General features: G+C 36.8%; 1 non-coding gene across 1 annotated transcript; it reads right to left on the bottom strand.

Moving 5' to 3' along the window:
- Nucleotides 1–8,825: 8,825 nt before the first annotated feature.
- TRNAC-GCA lies at nucleotides 8,826–8,897 on the bottom strand. The gene has a single exon. It is a non-coding gene; the product is annotated as a tRNA-Cys (tRNA).
- Between the last annotated feature and the right edge of the window lie 1,414 nt (nucleotides 8,898–10,311).

Raw genomic sequence — 10,311 nt, 5'->3', positions numbered from 1 at the left:
TAAGGAAGTTTTTCTTTCATTATACCCTTTATTTGCCCTTTATTAAATCAAGTACCCCAGGGAATTAGGTTGATTAAAAGTATGCAACTCAAAGAGTAGTTTGAGTGTGGCAGGAGGAGACAGTGGAAACCAAAACATCTTTTCCCAAGAGGTTTTTGAGAGAATAAAAGGATGTTGAGACCCAGGTGTTAAATAATGAAGTAAGCAATGTATAGCTTTTAAATTATGCAATACATTGGAAAGAGCAAGAATAAAGAGGCAGCAATTTTCCAAGGCTGTGTATGAAGCTGAGTCATTGGAACTTGAGATGACATATGTGGAACACAGGATGGGGAAACCTGACCAGCAAAGACTGTATAGAAAAAAACAAAAAAATTACCACAAGGCAGTTGCCCAGCTGCCTGCACAGCCTCCCAAATTGCAGCAGAAAAACAAGTGGGAGCCAGCTAATGGAATGATATTGGCATGCCCTCTTATTGGCATTGGTAGTGGGTCTTCCAATTACAGTTATCCATCCCTGCTTTAAGACATTGCTCAGTTCAATACCTACTGCTCTCTGTGGACACAGTCTTCAAATGAGGACACTCGTGAACCTGGTCTTTCTACTACAAATAAGTGGGATGTGGGGGTCCTGATTCTTAGGATTATAGCGGAAAAGGCAACTTCTAGATTATCAGTAATTGGGTAGGACTGATGAACAGCAGCTTGAATATTCCTTGTAGTCAAAAAGGAGGAGATTCTCTTACATTATTTACCTAAATCTTATCTCCCTAAATGTACAATAAGAACACTCAAAGTTTAAGAAAATGATATTTAAATAAGTGCTGAGGAATGAGAATGTAAAGAACATCAATTTGATTTTTGTGTTTTCCTAAGGAAGGAAATGATCCTAGAAATATACTCAAGTGGTTCTTTTCAAATTGGGTGGCCAATTTATTAATTAAGAAAAGTGTTTTTTTTTTTTTTTTTGCATTTTTCAATGAAAAGGATGCAGTCCTTTTGTCACCCAGATACTACAGATTTTCCTAACCATATGGCTGTTAACAAAACCAGAAAATGCAAGTTGGACCTCTCCTTGGAGTGATCTATGGATAGATACCATTTACAGCCAAGAAGCACTATCTGCCCTGTTCTTCTCTCACTACACCCGATACTTGTGCATAACTAAAGCTTATGAAAGCATCCAATGAGGTCTTAACATAATGACAGACATATTTTTTTTTTTTTTTTGCAAACAGCTGAAATGCCAAAGTCTATAATATTTGCCTCCTTAGGGCACTGTGTGGTTTAAGCAAAGTATGGAGCCAATTACAGAAAACTATATTCCAGTAATAAAAGATTGGTAGAGAAGAATTTTGGCAAGTTCTGCCAACTGAATGGCACACCCTAGAGTCACTGTAGTAGACATGGGGGCTTAGAATTTTCCATCACATTCTTTGTGAAAAAATTCTGTGATACACATGCAAACAAGCGTGAAGAATCACTGTCTTTTTTTTTTTGGACCATGGGCCCCGGAGAATGAGTCCCTACCATCTTAGCAGGAGAGAAGGGTTTATTGGGACCCACTGAGACTGAATTCTCCATCAAAGCGCTTAACAAACAAAACCAAATTTTTTTATTTATGTAAATAACAGAAAAGGAAAAAACATTATCGAATCAAACAAGTTCTCTTACCAGCACTCAGCAAATCCAGTCCACTGACATTGGGTTGTAGTGAAAGTTCTGCATTTGACAAAACCTAGAAACATTGTGACCTATCGTTCCACCATTGACTCAAGAGACTGAATTAAGTACTTCTATCTTTCTAAAATATATTATTCAGTGAAAGGTATAAAGATCATTTTATCAGAGCATTGTGTATTACCAGTTGTGTGATTGGTTTCCCAAAGTGTTCTCTGAAAGTACTCAGCAAAAGGCTAAGTGAATAATATTTGCCTCTGAATAACAGAGCTAAGGAATTGGTAGAAGACATACCAGCATTATCGTCTGAAAAGTGAAAGTGGAAGATGCTCAGTAGTGTTCCATTCGTTGTGACACCATGGACTATACAGTCCATGGAATTCTCCAGGCCAGAATACTGGAGTGGGTAGCTGTTCCTTTCTCCAGGGCATCTTCCCAACCCAAGGATCGAACTCAGGTCTCCCGCATAGCTGGTGGATTCTTTACTAGCTGAGCAACTAGCGAAGCCCAAAATTACTGGAGTAGGTAGCCCTCCTCCAGTGGATCTTCCCAACCCAGGAATCAAAACGGGTCTCCTGTATTGCGGCCAGATTCTTTATCAGCTGAGCCATCAGAGAAGCCTCATAGTCATAAGTTGCTCAGTCGTGTCCGCCTCTTTGCGATCCCATGGACTGTAATCTACCAGGCTCCTCTGTCCATGGGATTTTCCAGGCAAGAATACTAGAATGGGTTTCCATTTCCTTCTCCAGGAGATCTTCCCAACCCAGGGATTGAACCTGGGTCTCCCGCCTTGTAGGCAGATGCTTTACCATCTGAGCCAGGAGGGAAGGCCATCAGGGAAGCCTATCCTGCTTTAAATCCTTATGTAAATTTCATTTTACACAAAATTGTATATTTTGTAACTTTTTTATATATCATGGATCCACTACAAAATGCAAATAAACAAAAGCTCATAGACAAAGTTTTAAAGCAAAGAAAATAAGTATCAAGCGTAAGTGTTAGCCATAGTCCTTAGCAAGAAAAATTACGATCAACAAACACTGGTTCAGTTGGTCCCACCACTGACTATATGATCTTAGCAATCTACTTAAACCCTGAATCTCATTTTCTTTATTTAAATCCTGAGGACAGTAACATACAAAACAAAATTTTGAAGAAAAATGTTTAAAAGATAAACTTTGAAAAATGCCATAGAGCCTGATACTGAAAGATGCTCAGTAAGAAGTGGGCATTGTTACATTTTTGGTATCCAACATATTTTGAATTAGGAAAGCTGTCTCATTAAATAATAAAATAAAATAAACAACAAAGAAAAGCTCACAAAAACTATTCATTCTCAGTAATTTCAAATTTGTCCTTCTTTCATTTAAGACAAGACTTCTTTGTGGATATTCAAAATTATTGTGAAAAGTTTCAAAAAAGATCATATTATGATAAACTTTGGTAGGTAGTGAAATGGTATGTAAGAACAGGTGTTAACTGTGAGCAACTTTATTAGTAGTATTAATATTATTAATATCAGCAACTATTTTAATAGTATTTTAAGCACTTAAAAGACAAGAAAGGAATTAGTTACTAGTGTTAGTCACCTATAGGTTTGAATATTAAATCTGGCAAATTATATCTCACCATGTTAGTTCTTTAGAACTAACACCCAAAAAAGATGTCCTTTTCATTATAGGGGACTCGAATGCAAAAGTAGGAAGTCAAGAAACACCTGGAGTAACAGGCAAATTTGGCCTTGGAATATGGAATGAAGCAGGGCAAAGACTAATATAGTTTTGCCAAGAAAATGCACTGGTCATAACAAACACCCTCTTCCAACAACACAAGAGAAGACTTTATACATGGACATCACCAGATGGTCAACACCGAAATCAGATTGATTATATTCTTTGCAGCCAAAGATGGAGAAGCTCTATACAGTCAGCAAAAACAAGACCAGGAGCTGACTGTGACTCAGATCAGGAACTCCTTATTGCCAAATTCAGACTTAAATTGAAGAAAGTAGGGAAAACCACTAGACCGTTCAGGTATGACCTAAATCAAACCCCTTATGATTATACAGTGGAAGTGAGAAATAGATTTAAGGGCCTACATCTAATAGATAGATTGCCTGATAAACTATGGAATGAGGTTCGTGACATTGTACAGGAGACAGGAATCAAGACAATCCCCATGGAAAAGAAATGCAAAGAAGCAAAATGACTGTCTGGGGAGGCCTTACAAATAGCTGTGAAAAGAAGAGAAGTGAAAAGCAAAGGAGAAAAGGAAAGATATAAGCATCTGAATGCAGAGTTCCAAAGAATGGCAAGAAGAGATAAGAAAGGCTTCTTCAGCGATCAGTGCAAAGAAACAGAGGAAAACAACAGAATGGGAAAGACTAGAGATCTCTTCAAGAAAATCAGAGATACCAAAGGAACATTTCATGCAAAGATGAGCTCGATAAAGGACAGAAATGGTATGGACCTAACAGAAACAGAAGATATTAAGAAGAGGTGGCAAGAATACACAGAAGAACTGTACAAAAAATATCTTCATGACCCAGATAATCATGATGGTGTGATCACTGACCTAGAGCCAAACATCCTGGAATGTGAAGTCAAGTGGGCCTTAGAAAGCATCACTACGAACAAAGCTAGTGGAGGTGATGGCATTCCAGTTGAGCTATTCCAAATCCTGAAAGATGATGCTGTGAAAGTGCTGCACTCAATATGCCAGCAAATTTGGAAAACTCAGCAGTGGCCACAGGACTGGAAAAGGTCCGTTTTCATTCCAATCCCAAAGAAAGACAATGCCAAAGAATGCTCAAACTACCGCACAATTGCACTCATCTCACACACTAGTAAAGTAATGCTCAAAATTCTCCAAGCCAGGCTTCAGCAATATGTGAACCGTGAACTTCCAGATGTTCAAGCTGGATTTAGAAAAGGCAGAGGAACCAGAGATTAAATTGCCAACATCCGCTGGATCATGGAAAAAGCAAGAGAGTTCCAGAAAAACATCTATTTCTGCTTTATTGACTATGCCAAAGCCTTTGACTGTGTGGATCACAAGAAACTGTGGAAAATTCTGAAAGAGATGGGAATACCAGACCACCTGATCTGCCTCTGAGAAATCTGTATGCATGTCAGGAAGCAACAGTTAGAACTGGACATGGAACAACAGACTGGTTCCAAATAGGAAAAGGAATATGTCAAGGCTGTATATTGTCACCCTCTTTATTTAACTTATACCCAGAGTACATTATAAGAAATGCTGGACTGGAAGAAACACAAGCTGGACTCAAGATTGCCGGGAGAAATATCAATAACCTCAGACATGCAGATGACACCACTCTTATGGAAGAAAGTGAAGAGGAACTCAAAAGCCTCTTGACGAAAGTGAAAGAGGAGAGTGGAAAAAGTTGGCTTAAAGCTCAACATTCAGAAAATGAAGATCATGGCATCCGGTCCCATCACTTCATGGGAAATAGATGGGGAAACAGTGGAAACAGTGTCAGACTTTATTTTGGGGGGCTCCAAAATCACTGCAGATGGTGACTGCAGCCATGAAATTAAAAGATGCTTACTCCTTGGAAGGAAAGTTATGACCAACCTAGACAGCATATTCAAAAGCAGAGACATCACTTTGCCAACAAAGGTTCATCTAATCAAGGCTATGGTTTTTCCTGTGGTCATGTATGGATGTGAGAGTTGGACTGTGAAGAAGGCTGAGTGCCGAAGAATTGATGCTTTTGAACTGTGGTGTTGGAGAAGACTCTTGAGAGTCCCTTGGACTGCAAGGAGATCCAACCAGTCCATTCTGAAGGAGATCAGCCCTGGGATTTCTTTGGAAGGAATGGTGCTAAAGCTGAGACTCCAGTACTCTGGCCACCTCATGCGAAGAGTTGACTCATTGGAAACGACCTTGATGCTGGGAGGGATTGGGGGCAAGAGGAGAAGGAGACGACAGAGGATGAGATGGCTGGATGGCATCACTGACTCGATGGAAGTGAGTCTCAGTGAACTCTGGTTGTTGGCAGTGGACAGGAAGGCCTGGCGTGCTGCGATTCATGGGGTCGCAAAGAGTCGGACGCGACTGAGCGACTGATCTGATCTGATCTGATTTAGTTCTTCCTCTCATAAACAGTGGTAATAAAATTTTCTGCTTATCTTAGATATAAGGTGAAAGGAGAAAATAGGATGATGTATATGAGAATTATTTGCATTCTACTTAATGAATAACTATTTTAACCAATTTATCTTATGATTCAGAAGACAAATAGTAAGATGCTAGAGATTATTTTTAAACGGCTGAAATTTAAAGGGAAAACATTGCTGATTGCAATATTTCTGCAATTCCTTCTTAATCCACATATGAGTATAGGTTTTAAACTTTAGAATCCTTTTAATGGAATTAATTCAGGTTGAAAAAATTATAAGTAATGAATTTAAAGGATTCTAACAAATCACATTTTAAATTAAGAACTTGTTTAGATAGATATAATGTAGATATATAAATATATATATAAATATATATATTTTATATAACCTAAGTGTAGGAAGTTCATCATTTGAAACATTATTTTGTTATTTTATTAATTAGCAAAATAAAATAAATACACTAAATTGTTGGGTAGTCTTTTAGTGGTCTTGTATTTGAAGTTGAAGTAGACAAGAACAAAAATTTAATTTAAACTTTAGAATATGATGAAATTAGCATAATTAACTTTAATAAATTAATAATTATAGAGAGGACATATGTTTTGAAAGGGACATTATTAATTTAACTAAATTCAATACTTTCTAGTTTTATGCATAATTCATTTATGCAAACTAGATGCATGACATTAGACAAAGATTTTCATTTAAATATATGATTGGTAAATGGTAATATTCTGCTATTCATTATCTTAACATATTAGTTTCTAAATATCTTGAAATAATTTCCTTCAAATTGCAATTCAAAACTCAATGTGCTCTGGGTTATATTTTTGCATTATAATACTATTTAAAGTTTGATGACTTATATGGAAAGCATTAGTTAATTCTTCCTTTAGAAAATAAGTGAATCTTCAGCTTAATGAAAATCACAACTCTAATTTGATTTCTGTTATTTTTACTCATAGTGGAAATGCTAAATCGTTTAGAATGTTTTCATTCTTACTTGTTATTGATCAGTTTCTAGGTTCTTCTAAGACAAATTTAGGCAATGAACTTGCTGAATTTGGCTTAGAGAGTTAAATATTCAATAAGAATTCCAAGATGGTTCATTCTTCAATTGAAGATTCTTATTGGAGAGAATAAGCTTTTATGTTGCTCTAGAGACAATTTAGCATTCGATGAAACTGTGGTTAAAGTTTTTATTTATTTATCCTACATGTTCCAATTGTCTTCCTCTCAAACATCAAAGAAAATATTTGGAAATACAGAGCACCTAGAATATTCTTTTTACATTTTATTAAGATATGATCATATTATTAAGCAGTAAAGTAGAATTATGCTTGGAAATCAATTTATAAGGGCAATGTTTGCATGCCCTCCTGCCTAATTAACATTATGTCTTCATCCCTTTACTGGATGAATAAAAGTCCAGTTCCTTCATCTTCTGATTGCCATAGTTGCCTCTTACAGGGAAATTGATTAGTAATCTCAGGAAACTCCTTAACAAACTTGCTTTCATAAGTACCCAACACAATGCAATCATTCAATATTTAAAGAAAGAAGAACCAAAAAGGAAATTATGAAACCATGGTATGAATGTCTTTTATACCCAATAATTACTTTATAGTGAAATTTGAAAGAACATAGAGTCAGATTTTCCTTTGTTTCATATTTAACTTGAAGGTAAATATTAATTTAAAAATTGAGTTTAATATCCTATTGTTTCCATTGCTTCATTTAGGTTCTACATATTCTTATTTGGAGAGGGGACTGGCATCCCACTCCAGTTTTCTTGCCTGGAGAATCCCATGGACAGAGGAGCCTGGTGGGCTACAGTCCATGGGGTCGCAAAGAGTCAGACACGACTGAGCGACTAACACACACACCCATTCTTTTCCCAACAAGGGGTAATATAGCAGATATATTGTTAAAGGGGTTTCTGTTCTCATAAACCAAAAATTTTGTTCTATGCACCAACACTGGCACCATATCTCTACAGAAGGTGTTGAGGCATAGAAGACATGCAGAGAGACATTCATAGAAAATCAAGTGTTAATTTGCTTTTTTTAAATTTTGCCTAACGTAATGCAGATATTATTCTTTTTAAAAAATATTTTTTATTGAAGTATAGTTGATTTATAATATTGTGTTTGTTTCTAATATACACCAAAGCGACTCAATTATATCTACACACACACATATAAGTAAATATATGTGGTCTTTTTCAGATTCTTTTCTCATGTAGGTTATTACAAAATATTGAGTGTAGTTCCTTGTACTATACAGTAGTTCCTTATATATTTGTTATATATTTGATGTACATATATATGTTATGGTACTTATATATTTGATTTATAATAGTGTGTATGTGTTGCTCCCAAATTCCTAATTTATCCCCTTACCTTTCCCCTTTGGAACCACAAGTTCTTTCTATGCTTGTGAATCTCTTTCTGCTTTGTAGATAAGTCCTTTTATACCAGTTTTTAAATTCCACGTATGTGATATCATATGATATTTGTCTTTGTCTGACTTAACTTCACTAAGTATGGAAACCTCTAGGTCCATCCGTGTTGCTACAAATGGTATTATCTTATTCCTTTTTATTATTGAGTAATATTCCATTGTATGTATGCACCACATCTTCTTTATCCATTTATGTGTCAATAGACATTTAGGTTGCTTCAATGTCTTAGCTATTGTAAATAGTGCTATGATGAACATTGGAATACATGTGTCTTTTTGAATTATAATTGTCTTCCAATATATGTCCAAAGGTGGGATTGCAAGATCATATGATAGCTCCACACTGTTCTCCATAGTGGCTGGATCAATTTACATTCCCACTAAAACAGCATGGAAAGAAGAAAGTGAAAGTGAAGTCGCTCAGTCGTGTCCGACTCTTTGTGACCCTGTGGACTGTAGCCCGCCAGGCTCCTCCGTCCATGGGATTCTCCAGGCAAGAATACTGGAGTGGGTTGCCATTTCCTTCTCCAGGGGATCTTCCCAACCCAGGGATCGAACCTGGGTCTCCTGCATTGCAGGCAGACGCTTTATCCTCTGAGCCACCAGGGAAGCCCCAACCAAAACAGCATAGGAGGGTTCTTTTTTTTTTTTTCACACTCTTTCTAGCACTTATTATTTGTAGACTTTTTAAAGATGGCCATTCTGACTCATGCGGAATGACACTTCATTGTATCATTGACAAGGAATTAATTTCCAAAATATGCAAATATATAACTCATACAGTTCAATCAAGCAAACAACCCAATCAAAAAAAAAAAAATGGCCAGAAGATGTAAATAGATATTTCTTCAAAGAAGATATACAGATGGCCATAAGGCACATGAAAAGATGCTCAACATCACTATTTAGTAGAAAAATGCAAATCAGATATTATTCTTATTGGAAATATAGCATTTATTAAAGTGAACAATGATTTCTTTTAGGAGAGTTACCTGAAATAAACTGGGAAACCAAAAATATGATAGTGAATTAGCTTATGTCTGATCCAGTGCATCTATATTGTACAATTTGCATGGAGACATTTGGTCCACACCAAACAGTCCTTGATGTTTGGTCCTGTCCAAAATCATTTGTCATGGATCAAATATGCACAAGGATGTTTTGGATAGGATCCAGTTTCAAGGATCTTATGGGATAGACCAAATGATTTATGGGCATGTGGATAGGACCAACTATCCCACAAAGGAATAGGTATAATACATAGAATATTAAATAGTGATGGGTACTATGGGAAAACTAGTAATAAAGGGAAGTGGGTATAGAGTGGCAGCAAAGACGTGATTTGGGAAATTTAAATAGAGGTCAAAGTAATTGAGGGATAGATAGTAAGATAGTGACTCATGCAGATAAAAGTGTGGGAGGGCTTTTTAGGCAAAGAATACAATAAGGGCAAACATCATTCAATATAGATGTACTTGGTGTGCTTTAAAAAAAAAAACACAAAACTATTTACTTATTTTGGTTAGGCTGGATATTCATTGCTACACATAGGCTTTCTCTGTGGCGAGCAGGGGCTACTCTTCTTTGCAGGGCATGAGCTTCTCATTGTGCTGGCTTCTCTTGTTAACAGAGCACAGGCTCTGGGTGCACAGACCTTAGTAGTTGTGGCTCATGGGCTCCAGAGTGCAGGCTTAGTAGTTTTAACACTAGGGCTTAGTTGCCTATGGTATGTGGAAACTTCCTGGACCAGGGATCAGACCAGGGTCCCCTGAAAGCAGATTCTTTACCACAGACCACCAGGGAAGCCTGGTGTGCCTTTGATAAGGAAGAGCTAGAGTCCTGTGAAGAAAATGGAAAGAGAGTTATAGGTTGTGAGTTCTTAGAAAGGAAACTGGACTATGTGTACCTATGACAGATAATGGGCATGTACTCAGAGCAATGTGGGACCATTAGAAGACACTGAGCAGAATGACATACCCTGAGGAAGGTCCTTTCAGGATCACTGACAGCTTTGTATTAAATG

This window comes from Bos indicus x Bos taurus, chromosome 17 (genome assembly GCF_003369695.1).
Source record: "Bos indicus x Bos taurus breed Angus x Brahman F1 hybrid chromosome 17, Bos_hybrid_MaternalHap_v2.0, whole genome shotgun sequence".
Lineage (NCBI taxonomy): Eukaryota > Metazoa > Chordata > Mammalia > Artiodactyla > Bovidae > Bos > Bos indicus x Bos taurus.
Note: the sequence above shows the minus strand (reverse complement) of the source record. Positions and strands in the feature narration are given on the sequence as shown.